Source organism: Muscardinus avellanarius, assembly GCF_963383645.1.
Source record: "Muscardinus avellanarius genome assembly, chromosome: 10".
In the NCBI taxonomy this organism is placed as follows: Eukaryota; Metazoa; Chordata; class Mammalia; order Rodentia; family Gliridae; genus Muscardinus; species Muscardinus avellanarius.
In genome coordinates this window covers 103,342,517-103,353,721 of record NC_137796.1, presented here as the reverse complement: position 1 = coordinate 103,353,721, position 11,205 = coordinate 103,342,517, and positions in this window count along the sequence as shown.

Sequence of the window (11,205 nt, the reverse complement as noted above, 5' to 3'; positions counted from 1 at the left end):
CGCAGGTCATGTTGGCCCTGAGAGAAGGCAGAGTGCATCTGAGGGCACGTGGCTCGGGCGACTCTCGGGTAGTGACCTGAAGGCTTCTGCTGGACATCATGGCTGACCAGGCCCCTAGGGGTGACTTGTACCTCTTTTCTGGCAGATCGCGTGGACTCTGGGAGAAGGTAGTTTGTAATTGACGGCACTTGGCTCGGGTGACACTCGAGTAGTGACCTGAAGGCAGCTACTGGACAACAGAGACCCGACAGCCCTTAGGGGTGTTCGGCCACTTTTCTCTATTCCCTTCTGGCAGATCGTGCGGACTCTGGAAGAAAGCAGCCTGCACCTGAAGGCAATTCGGCTTGGGCTACTCTCAAGTATTGTCCTGAAGGCAGCTGCTGGACCCAGAGTTCCAGACCCTTTGGGGGTGTTCAGCCACCCTTGCCCCATTCCCTGCTGCTTCCAATAAACCTTTTACTCCCCTTCCTGAGGTCTGCGGGTGTCATTCTTCACTCTCCGTAGACAAGAACTCGCCGGGGTTTTCTCGCAAGAAACCCCTGTTTCATTATTCTTTATTCTTTATTTTATTTTTATTTTTATTTTATTTTTATTTTGCAGGTCTGGGGATGGAACCCAGAGGCATTTGACCTCCAAGCTATACCCCTTGCCCAATTTTTTATTCTTTATTTTGAAACAGGGTCGCTGGGCGTGGTGGCGCACACTTGTAATCCCAGCATTCGGTAGGCTGTGGACAGGAGAATCGCGGTTCACGGACAGACTCAGCTACTTAGTGAGGCCCTCTGCAACTCAATGAGACCCTGTTTCAAAATAAAGAATAAAAAATAGGGCAGGGGGTGTAGCTCAGAGGAAAAATGCCCCTGGGTTCCATCCCAGACCCCCCCCCCCAAAAAAAAAAAGAATGAAACAGGGTCTCGCTGAGTTGTGGAGGTCCTCACTAGTAGCTGAGGCTGTCCACGAACTGTGATCCTCCAGTCTCAGCCTCCCAAATGCTGGGATTACAAGCATGCGCCACCACGCCCGGCTCTTTATTCTTTATTTTGAAACAGGGTCTCACTAAGTTGCAGAGCCTCACTAAGTAGCTGAGGCTGGCCTCGAACCATGTTCTTCCTGTTTCAGCCTCCCAAATGCTGGGATTATAAGCCTGGGCCACCACCCCGGCTACAAGTCAAGGTTGTTTTTGTTTTTCATAGCACTGGAGATTGAACCCAAGGGCATTCTATCTCCAAGCTACACCCTCAGCCTTTTTATGTTTTTCGTTTTGAAACAGCATCTCTAAGTTGCTGAGGCTGTCCTTGAACCTTGCAATCCTCTTGTCTCAGCCTCCCAAATCCTGAGATTACAGGTGTGCACCAGCAGGTCCAGCCTCAGCCCTGATTTTAAGTCAGGGCTAAGTTGCTGCGGGTCTCACTGAATTGCTGAGGCTGATCCTTCTCTCAGCTTCCCTAGTCCTGGGGTTATAGGCGTGCGCCCTTGAGCCGGCTAAGTCAAGGTATTTGATGTACAAAGAGGAAATGAAAGCACACTTCCAGGCACAGAAGCAGAGCGAACGTGTCGGGCTGGAGAAGCCACAGGACTCCTCGTGGAGCCTCAAGTTAACCCAGCTGGGAAGTGAGCTTGTGCGATCGGGTCTGTTTGTTGTAAGGGACAGGGGAGACATCCTGGGCACAGAGCCCAGCGAGGTCTGTGGCTCCTGAGGCCAGGTACAGAGCCAGTCGGATGGGGGAGGAGGTTGCTGGGGTGGCTGGGGAGGGAAGGCGGGTTGAAGTGAGGTGGGGAGGTAGATAGACCGTCTCGCCCTTCTCTCTCTCCTGGTTGCTCCACGCTTCGTCCTTTTAGAACGCAGGTGTCTTCAGCTAAAAGGCGGGCAAGAAGTCTGGGGGAGCTGTGTGTTCCATTAAAATTCAACTCTTCAGCAAACACCGCCTGCCACTTTTTTTTTTGTGTGTGTGTGTGGTACTGGGGTTCCTGGAAGCCCTTCTACCTCTTGGCTACACTCCCAGACCTATTTTATATTTTTTATTTGAAAACAGGGTCTCTTAAGCCAGCGAGGCTGGCTCCGAACCAGCGCGATCCTCCTTTTTCCGCCTCCCAAGCGCGGGATGACAAGCGTGCGCCCCCACACCCGGCTCGCCTGCCACTTTTCATCTGCTGGTTTGGGGCACCAGGCAGGCCTAGCCGATGAGGCCTAGTCCCTGCTCTCTGGGGGCCATGGTCTTTGTGGGGGGTGCTAACAGAACAAATACATGACAGCAAGCCTAGCATACGAGCTTAGACCTGGGCTTTGGATGCAGGCCTGCCCGAATTCAGTACCTGCTCTATTTCTCTCTAGTTCTACAAGTGACTCGACTTCCACGTCTATAATGCAGGGAAAGCAATGGTAACTATTTCAGAGGGTTATTTATGGGGTTAAGTGGATTAATCCAGTGGAGTCCTCAGTACAGAACCTGGGAGACCATGAGTCCTGTAACTCAAAACTGTTATAATCAGCAGCTGGGCGTGGTGGCGCACGCTTGTAATCCCAGCATTTGGGAGGCTGAGACAGGAGGACTGCAGTTTGAGACCAGCCTCAGCTACTTAGTGAGGCCTTTTGCAGCCCTACTAAAAAATAGGGCGGGGGGTAGGGCTTGGAGGTAGAATGCCCCTGAGTTCTAGCCCCAGTACTAAAAAACAAACAAACAAACAAACAAACGACAACAACAACAACTCTTAAAATCAGCACCTTAGAGGTGAATTAGCCCCAAGGAAGAGTAACCAATGGGCAGCTGAAAAGATTTCCTGGAAGAAGTGGTGGTTTCCTCCCTCCTTCCTCTTTTCTCTTTTCTTTTTTTCTCTTCTTTTCTTTCTTTTGCCAGAGTTTGAGCCCAGGTAGTTCTACCTCTGAGCTACACCCCCAGCTCTTTTTTAACTTTTGGTTTGAAACAGGTCCTACTAGTGAAATGGGGGTTTCTTGAGAGGAAACCCGGAGAGTTCTTGTCTACGGTGAGCGAAGAATGACACCCGCAGACCACAGGAAGGGGAGTAAAAGGTTTATTGGAAGCAGCAGGGAATGGGAGAAGGGTGGCTGAACACCCCCAAAGGGGCTGGAACTCTGGGTCCAGCAGCTGCCTTCAGGGCAATACTTGAGAGTAGCCCAAGCCGAATTGCCTTCAGGTGCAGGCTGCTTTCTTCCAGAGTCCACGCGATCTGCCAGAAGGGAATAGAGAAAGGAAAGTGGCCGAACACCCCCTAGGGGCTGTCGAAACTCCGGGGTCCAGTAGCTGCCTTCAGGGTCACTACCCAAGTGTCGCCCAAGCCAAGTGTCCGTCAGTTGCCAACTACTTTCTCCCAGAGTCCACGCGATCTGCCAGAAAAGAGGTGCAGGTCACCCCTAGGGGCCTGGTCAGCCATGTTGTCCAGCAGAGGCCTTCAGGTCACTACTGGAGCGTCGCCCGAGCCACGTGCCCTCAGATGCACTCTGCCTTCTCTCAGGGCCAACACGACCTGCAAGAGAGAGAGAACAGCTCCCCAAAAGGGGAGAGGGTCCTGAGAGGGAAAATCCCCAATTTGTCATCCGACTAAGGCGGAGGCCTGATCATTTGCGTCCTCTTTTGGTTAGGGTGACTTTGGGATTCCAAGGAGAATTCTGGGAAGTAGCTCTCAGAATTTGCGTAGGGTATTTGCAAGTCCTTTGAAGGGTCTCCTTTCAATGAAGTGTCAGACTTGTTGGTGGGTTTGTTGATTAGTAAATCAGATGGCTTTTGTGAAGTTCTGGTCCTTCCTTATCTCTGAGCCTTTGGAATTTCAGATATTTGTCGGCCCTCAGGAAACTCAGGAAATTAACTTTAAGGCCTTTTCCCTATCTGCCTATTTCCTTTCTATCTCCTCACTAGGTTGCTGAAAGTCTCACTGGATTGTTGAGGCTGTCCTCAAACCTGCAATCCTTCTGTCTCAGGCTCCCAAGTACTAGAACTACAGGCATGTGCCACCACACCTGGTTTTTACTTCTCATTATTTATTTATTTATTTATTTTTGGTGGTACTGGGGGTGGAACCCAGAGGCTTTCTACCTCCGGGCTATACTCCCAGACCCATTTTTCTATTTTATTTGGAAACAGGGTCTCACTAAGTTGCTGAGAGCCTCACTAGGTAGCTGAGGCTGGCTTTGAACCCATGCGATCCTCCTGTCTCAGCCTCCCAAGCGCGGGGATTACAAGCTATGCCACCATGCCCGGCATACTTCTCATTCTTTAAAGCCCAATTTAGAAATGCCACCATAGCTGGGTGTGGTGCCACATGCCTTTAATCTCAGTTCTTGGGAGCCTGAGACAGAAGGATTGCAGATGATGATGATGATGATGATTATTTTGGTGGTACTGGGGGTGGAACCCAGGGGCTTTTCAACCTCTGGGCTATACTCCCAGACCTATTTTATATTTTATTTAAAAACAGGGTCTCACTTGGCATGACCAGTGCTGGGGTCTCCGAGGCCGGGATCGGAGCCTGCCAAGGGGTTAGGCCGGTGCTGGGGCCAGTGAGGCTGGCATCGGAGCCTGCCGTGAGGCAAGGACGGTACTGGGGCCTCCGAGGCCAGGACAAGAGCCTGCTGAGGGGTTAGGCCAGTGCTGGGGCCAGCGAGGCTGGCATCGGAGCCTGCCGTGAGGCATGACCAGTGCTGAGGCCTCCGAGGACGGGATCGGAGCCTGCCGAGGGGTTAGGCCGGTGCTGGGGCCAGTGAGGCCGGCATTGGAGCCTGTCTTGAGGCAAGGCCGGTACTGGGGCCTCGAGGCCAGGATAAGAGCCTGCTGAGGGGTTAGGCTGGTGCTGGGGCCAGCGAGGCCGGCATAGGAGCCTGCCGTGAGGCATGACCAGTGCTGGGGTCTCCGAGGCCGGGATCGGAGCCTGCCGAGGGGTTAGGCCGGTGCTGGGGCCAGTGAGGCCGGCATCGGAGCCTGCCGTGAGGCAAGGCCGGTACTGGGGCCTCCGAGGCCAGGATAAGAGCCTGCCGAGGGGTTAGGCCGGTGCTGGGGCCAGCGAGGCCGGCATCGGAGCCTGCCGTGAGGCAAGGCCGGTACTGGGGCCTCGAGGCCAGGATAAGAGCCTGCCGAGGGGTTAGGAAGGTGCTGGGGCCAGCGAGGCCGGCATCGGAGCCTGCCGTGAAGTAAGGCCGATACTGGGGCCTCCTAGGCCAGGATAAGAGCCTGCTGAGGGGTTAGGCCGGTGCTGGAGCCAGTGAGGCCAGCATCGCAGCCTGCCGTGAGGCATGGCCGGTGCTGGGACCTCCGAGGCCAATATCGGAGCCGGCTGAGGGGTTAGGTCGGTGCTGGGGCCAGCGAGGCCGGCACCAGAGCCTGCCATTAGGCAAGGCTGGTACTGGGGCCTCCGAGCCCGGGATTGGAACCTGCCGAGGGGTGAGGCCGATGCTGGGCCAGCGAGGCCGGCATCGGAGCCTGCCGTGAGGCAAGGCCGGTACTGGGGCTTCCGAGGCCAGGATAACAACCTGCCGAAGGGCTAGACCGGTGCTGGGGCCAGCAAGGCTGGCATCGGAGCCTGCCGTGAGGCGAGGCCAGCATCGGAGCCTGCCGTGAGACATGGCCAGTGCTGGGGCCTCCTAACCCGGGAACGGAACCTGCCGAGGGGTTAGGCCGGTGCTGGGGCCAGCGAGGCCGGCACCGGAGCCTGCCATGAGGCAAGGCTGGTACTGAGGCCTCCGAGCCCGGGATTGGAGCCTGCCGAGGGGTGAGGCCGATGCTGGGGCCAGCAAGGCCGGCATTGGAGCCTGCCGTGAGGCAAGGCCACTCCTGCGACCTCCAAGGCCAGGACCGAAGCCAGCTTAGGGGTTAGACCGGTGCAGGGGCCAGTGAGACTAGACCTGGGGCCTCCCATGAGGCAAGGCCGCTGCTTGAGCCAGCGAGGTCTGGATCAGTCCACTGAGTAGCCAGGCCACTACTGGGACCATCAAGAGTGGGATCGGTACTTGCAACGCAGCATGCACAGAGAAATATCGCAGAAAATATAAATCAGACACTTCTCTTAATCAGCAATAACTAGGAGGAAAAGGGCAACAGGAAGAGGTTGAGCTATAGAAAGGGCCCTATAGTGAAGCAACTAATGTGACCAATCAGAGGGTATGTAATACTGGAGGACGGAGCCTCTTTAAAACGCAGGAGGTACATAAACAAATGTATCAAAGTAAATCACCAAAGAAGAGTGGGATGGAGGGGGGGGGAGGGAATGGGATGGGGGCTGGAGGAGGGCTAATTGGATGATGTGTGCTTGTATATCCTCTCAAGTCTTGTACTCCAATGTGATTGATATATGACTACAATGCACCAATTTAAAAAATAAATTAATAAAAAAAAAACAGGGTCTCACTAAGTTGCTGAGAGCCTCACTAAGTAGCTAATGCTGGCTTCGAACCTGTGCGATCCTCCTGCCTCAGCCTCCCATGTGCCGGGATTACAAGCGTGCGCCCCCACGCCCGGCTCAGGATTGCATATTTGAGGGCAGCATCAGTAACACAGAGGGACTCTCAACAACCTCACAAGACTCAGTTTCAGAATAAAAAGGGCTACGGGTATAGGGCAGAAGTAGAATGTTCCTGGGTTCAACCCCCAGTAACATGCGTGTGTGTGCATGTACGTGTGTACACACACACACACGCACACACACACAGACACACAACTAGAGGTACTCAGGTCCTACCCAGGGGCTGGCGCCTTCAGCAGATGTCAGTCTTAAATAGAGTGTATGAGAAGCCGTTGAGTTGGACTCAGCTCCTGCCTTAGGCTTCAGTGGACCAGAACAAGATGAAGTCGTTCGTGCTTAAGTTTGGCCAAACCTAAGCTAAGTGTTTATCTCACGCTCCAAAAGAGAAAAAAGGGGAAAGAGAAGAGCCCAAATTCTCAAACAGGGAAGTTGTCGCTGGCATGTAAAAAAGACCCTCCATCTGAACCCTCACAGGGAAAGTCTCTTGGGGTGGACCAGCTGCTTCTTTGTTATGCGGTTCCCTGGTTCCTGCACAAGCTGCTTTTAAATCAACCTGTGAGCCGGGCGTGGTGGCACGCTGGTCATCCCAGCATTCGGGAGGCTGAGACCGGAGGATCGCGGTTCGCGGACAGCCTCAGCTACTTAGTGAGGCCCTCTGCAACTCAGTGAGACCCGGTTTCAAAATAAAGAATAAAAAATAGGGTTGGGGTTGTAGCTCAAGGTAGATTGCCCCTGGGTTCCATCCCAGTACCGCAAAACAAACAAACAAACAAACAACCTGTGAGCTACGTGTGGTGGCACATACCTATTTCCTCAAACATAATTTCTTTGTGTTGAAGATATTCAATTTCCTTTTTATTAGCCACTCTAGAGAATTTGATTAATTGTTGTTATAAGCTATTTTGGATTTGTGGGGGGATACTAGAAATTGAACCTTAAGGGTGTTCTACCTTGGAGCTATACCCTCAGCCCTTTTGTATTTTATTTGGAAACAGAGTCTAAAGGTCTTGCAAAGTTGCTGAGGTTGGTCTCGAACCTATGATCCTCCTGTCTCAGCCTCCCAAGTAGTGGGATTATAGGCTAATTTTGGAGTATTTGATTAATTGTTTTCAACAGTAGTTATTTACCAGGCCATAGAACTTGAGAAGTTATTCCTCCTATGTCTGCATGAACATTCTTGTAATAAAATCTTTGAAAACCTTAATTCTGTAAAAAAAAATTTTTCTGGATCAAAAATATATCTTTCGGCGGGCGTGGTGGCACATCCTTGTAATCCCCATGCTTGGGAGGCTGAGACAGGAGGATCGCGCTGGTTCAGAGCCAGCCTCGCTGGCTTAAGAGACCCTGTTTCCAAATAAAAAAAAATAGGCCTTGGAGTTTAGCCTGGAGGTAGAAGGGCTTCCAGGAACCCCAGTACCACTAAAAACAAAAACAAACAAACAAAATATATATATATATATATATATCTTTCAGAGCTTTTCAATCTACAGTGACTAATGGCCCTTGGAGCAGGTGCACTGTCGCCCGTGTTGAAAGGGAGAGGGTAGTGTATTAATTTAGTGCTCAGAAGCAGTTTATGTCTTACCCCCTTAACTGAAATCACATCATGTTCTTTTGGTGTTAAATTGCCTTCGTCAGATGAGCCTGGCTGGTGGGTATTAATCCCCGTGCTGTTACTAAACACTGCAAACTAGGCTAATAACAGCACCCGAGCCAGACTGGAGCAGACACGCCTTCATTTCCAGCCGGGAGATTGGCGTCTGTTCATAACTGCCTGGCAGAAAGACTGGCTGATTTCCAACGAGCAAACCACACAAGTACTCATTTGAAAATTTTGTTTGTTCCCAATGAACTTCATGTTTCCAATAATTCAGTTTCTAATTAGACAGAGATTTGGAAGATGATAGTTTGCCTTGCACTTCCTGACATTTTCTGAACATGTATTTGCGCTTGCGCTCCTGTGATTCAATGACAATTTTCCCCCCGTGTGTAGTAGGGATTGAACCAGGGATATTCCACCTCAGAGCTACACCCCCAGCTCTATTTTATTTTTATATTTATTTATTTAGTTTTATGTGCGTTACTGGGAATTGAACCCAGAGGTGTCTACCTCCAAGCATTTTATTCTTTATTTTGAAACCAAGTCTGCAGAGAGCCTCACAAATTGCTGATGCTGGCTATGAACCTGCGATCCTCCTGTCTCAGCCTCCCAAGTACTGGGATTACAAACATGTGCCACCACACCTGGCTATTTTTTTTTTTTGAAACAAGTTCTCTCTAGGTTGCTGAGTCTCACTATTGCTGAGGTTGTCCTAGAACCTGCAATCCTCTTGTCTCAGCCTCCCAAGTACTGAGATTACAGGCTCATGTCACCACATCTGGCCTCAATGACTGTTTTTATTTTTATTTTTGGTGGTACTGGGGGTGGAACCCAGGGGCTTTCTATCTCTGGGCTATACTCTCAGCCCTATTTTATATTTTATTTGGAAACAGGGTCTCACTAAGTTGCTGAGAGCCTCACTCAGTAGCTGAGGCTGGCTTCGAACCCGTGTGATCCTCCTTTCTTAGCCTCCCAAGAGCAGGGATTACAAGCGTGCACCACCATACCCGGCTCTATAACTGTTTTTATTATTATTATTATTATTATTATTATTATTATTATTATTATTATTGGTGGTACTGGGGTTCCTGGAAACCCTTCTACTTCTGGGCTACAGTCCCAGTCCTATTTTTTTATATTTTTATTTGGAAACAGGGTCTCTTAAGCCAGTGCAGCTGGCTCTGAACCTGCGCGATCCTCCTGTCTCTGCCTCCCAAGCGCGGGGATTACAAGCGTCGCCACCACGCCCAGCCTCTATGACTGTTTTTAAAGATGTATGGGGTGTTTGTCTCCAATGGCTCAGCAATGTTCAGCCTTAAGGAGTTAGACATACATAGCAATAACAGGAAAGGCTTGTGTGGATAGGGCCAATTAACATTGAAATGGATATGGCTAGCTGGTGTGGTCATCAGTATTTGAGAGGCTGAGACAGGAAGATCATAGTTTGCAGTCAGCCTCAGCATCTTATCCAGACTCAGCAACCTAGTGAGACCCTGTTTCAAAATAAAAAGGGTTGGGGAGTATAGCTTAGAGGCAGAATGCCACTGGTTCAATCCCCAGTACTACAAAAACAAACAAACCAACAAAGAAACCCACCCACCAAAAGAAAGAAAGAAAGAAGGAAAGAAAGAAAGAAAGAAAGAAAGAAAGAAAGAAAGAAAGAAAGAAAGAGCGAGCCGATGTGGTGGTGCACATTTGTAATCCCAGCATTCGGGAGGCTGAGATAGGAGGATCGCGGTTTGTGGGCAGCCTCAGCTACTCAGTGAGGCCCTTCACAACTCAGTGAGACCCTGTTTCAAAAATAAAGAATAAAAAATAGGGCTGGGGGTGTAGCTCAGAGGTAGAAGGCTCCTAGGTTCCATCCACAGTACTGCAAAAAACAAAATAAATAAAATAAATAAATAAAAATAAAAAGAGCCAGGCATGGTGGCATGCGCTTGTAATCCCAGCATTTGGGAGGCTGTGGACAGGAGAATTGTGGTTCAAGGACGGCCTCAGCTACTTAGTGAGGCCCTCTGCAACTCAGTGAGACCCTGTTTCAAAATAAAGAATAAAAAATAGGGCTGGGGGTGTTACTGGGAGATAGAATGCCCCTGGGTTCCATCCCCAGTACCACAAAAATACAGACAGACAGACAGACAGACAGACAGACAGACAGAAGCAAGCAAGCTGGGAGTGATGGCAAATGCGTGTAATCCCAGTACTTGGGAGGCTGAGACAGAAAGATTGAGTGTTCGCAGCCAGCCTCAGCTACTTAGGCCCTCTGCAACTTAGTGAGATCCTATTTCTAAATAAAGAATAAAAAAATAAGGCTGGTGCAGCAGACTGGCTCAATCGGGAAGAATAAATCCAGCACTGAATATGGCCACTGAGTCCGTTCGAGACTGATTTTCTCAGAAAGGTGTGCAAAGGCTTCAGGTGCTGTTCTGCAGCCACTTATCTGCAGTGATTCTTTCCCTTTTATGAAATAAACTCCTTTAAGTTCCTATTCATGGTGCTAGAGGTGGAGATTCCTCTCCAGGAAAGAATCTGACATGGACAAAAGCCTCTAGTGCAATTGATACTTTATTACAAGAACCCAGAAAATGTATATCCTTCACCAGTGAGATTAATAGTAAAAAAAAAAAAAAAAAAAAAAAAAAAAAGGAGAAGTGCAATCACCACAAAACAATAGTGAAGGACATGTAAACAAAGTAAAAAGATTAGCTCCGGATCTTGTGACCAGATCCAGCCCCCTGTCCTTGAGCCCCCTGCTCTTGCAGACAGGCGGCTCCAAAGGGCAAATTCCAGAAGGCACAGGCACGCCCAGGGCTTGGAGAATACGGCCTCTCATGGAATCTCCTTTAACTTTTTTCGGACCTTTCTGTTCCTAGGGCTTAGTCCATATGGCAGGCATGGGGAGATATGGCGATCCAAGGGGATGCGATGGAGGTCTCCCAGGTTTCGTCCGCATTGCCATCCAAAGTCTGAAAGCTTCAAGCTCACAACACAGTTGAGCAGATAAACACCAAAAAGGACATGAAGTTTTTAGATTTAGTTGTCAGATGTACTTCTCTAGCTGCTGAGCACTTTCCCTCAAATGATAGGATCTCCGCGTGTATCTGTGCGCCAGGGGGACCCGCCATATCTTTCAGTTG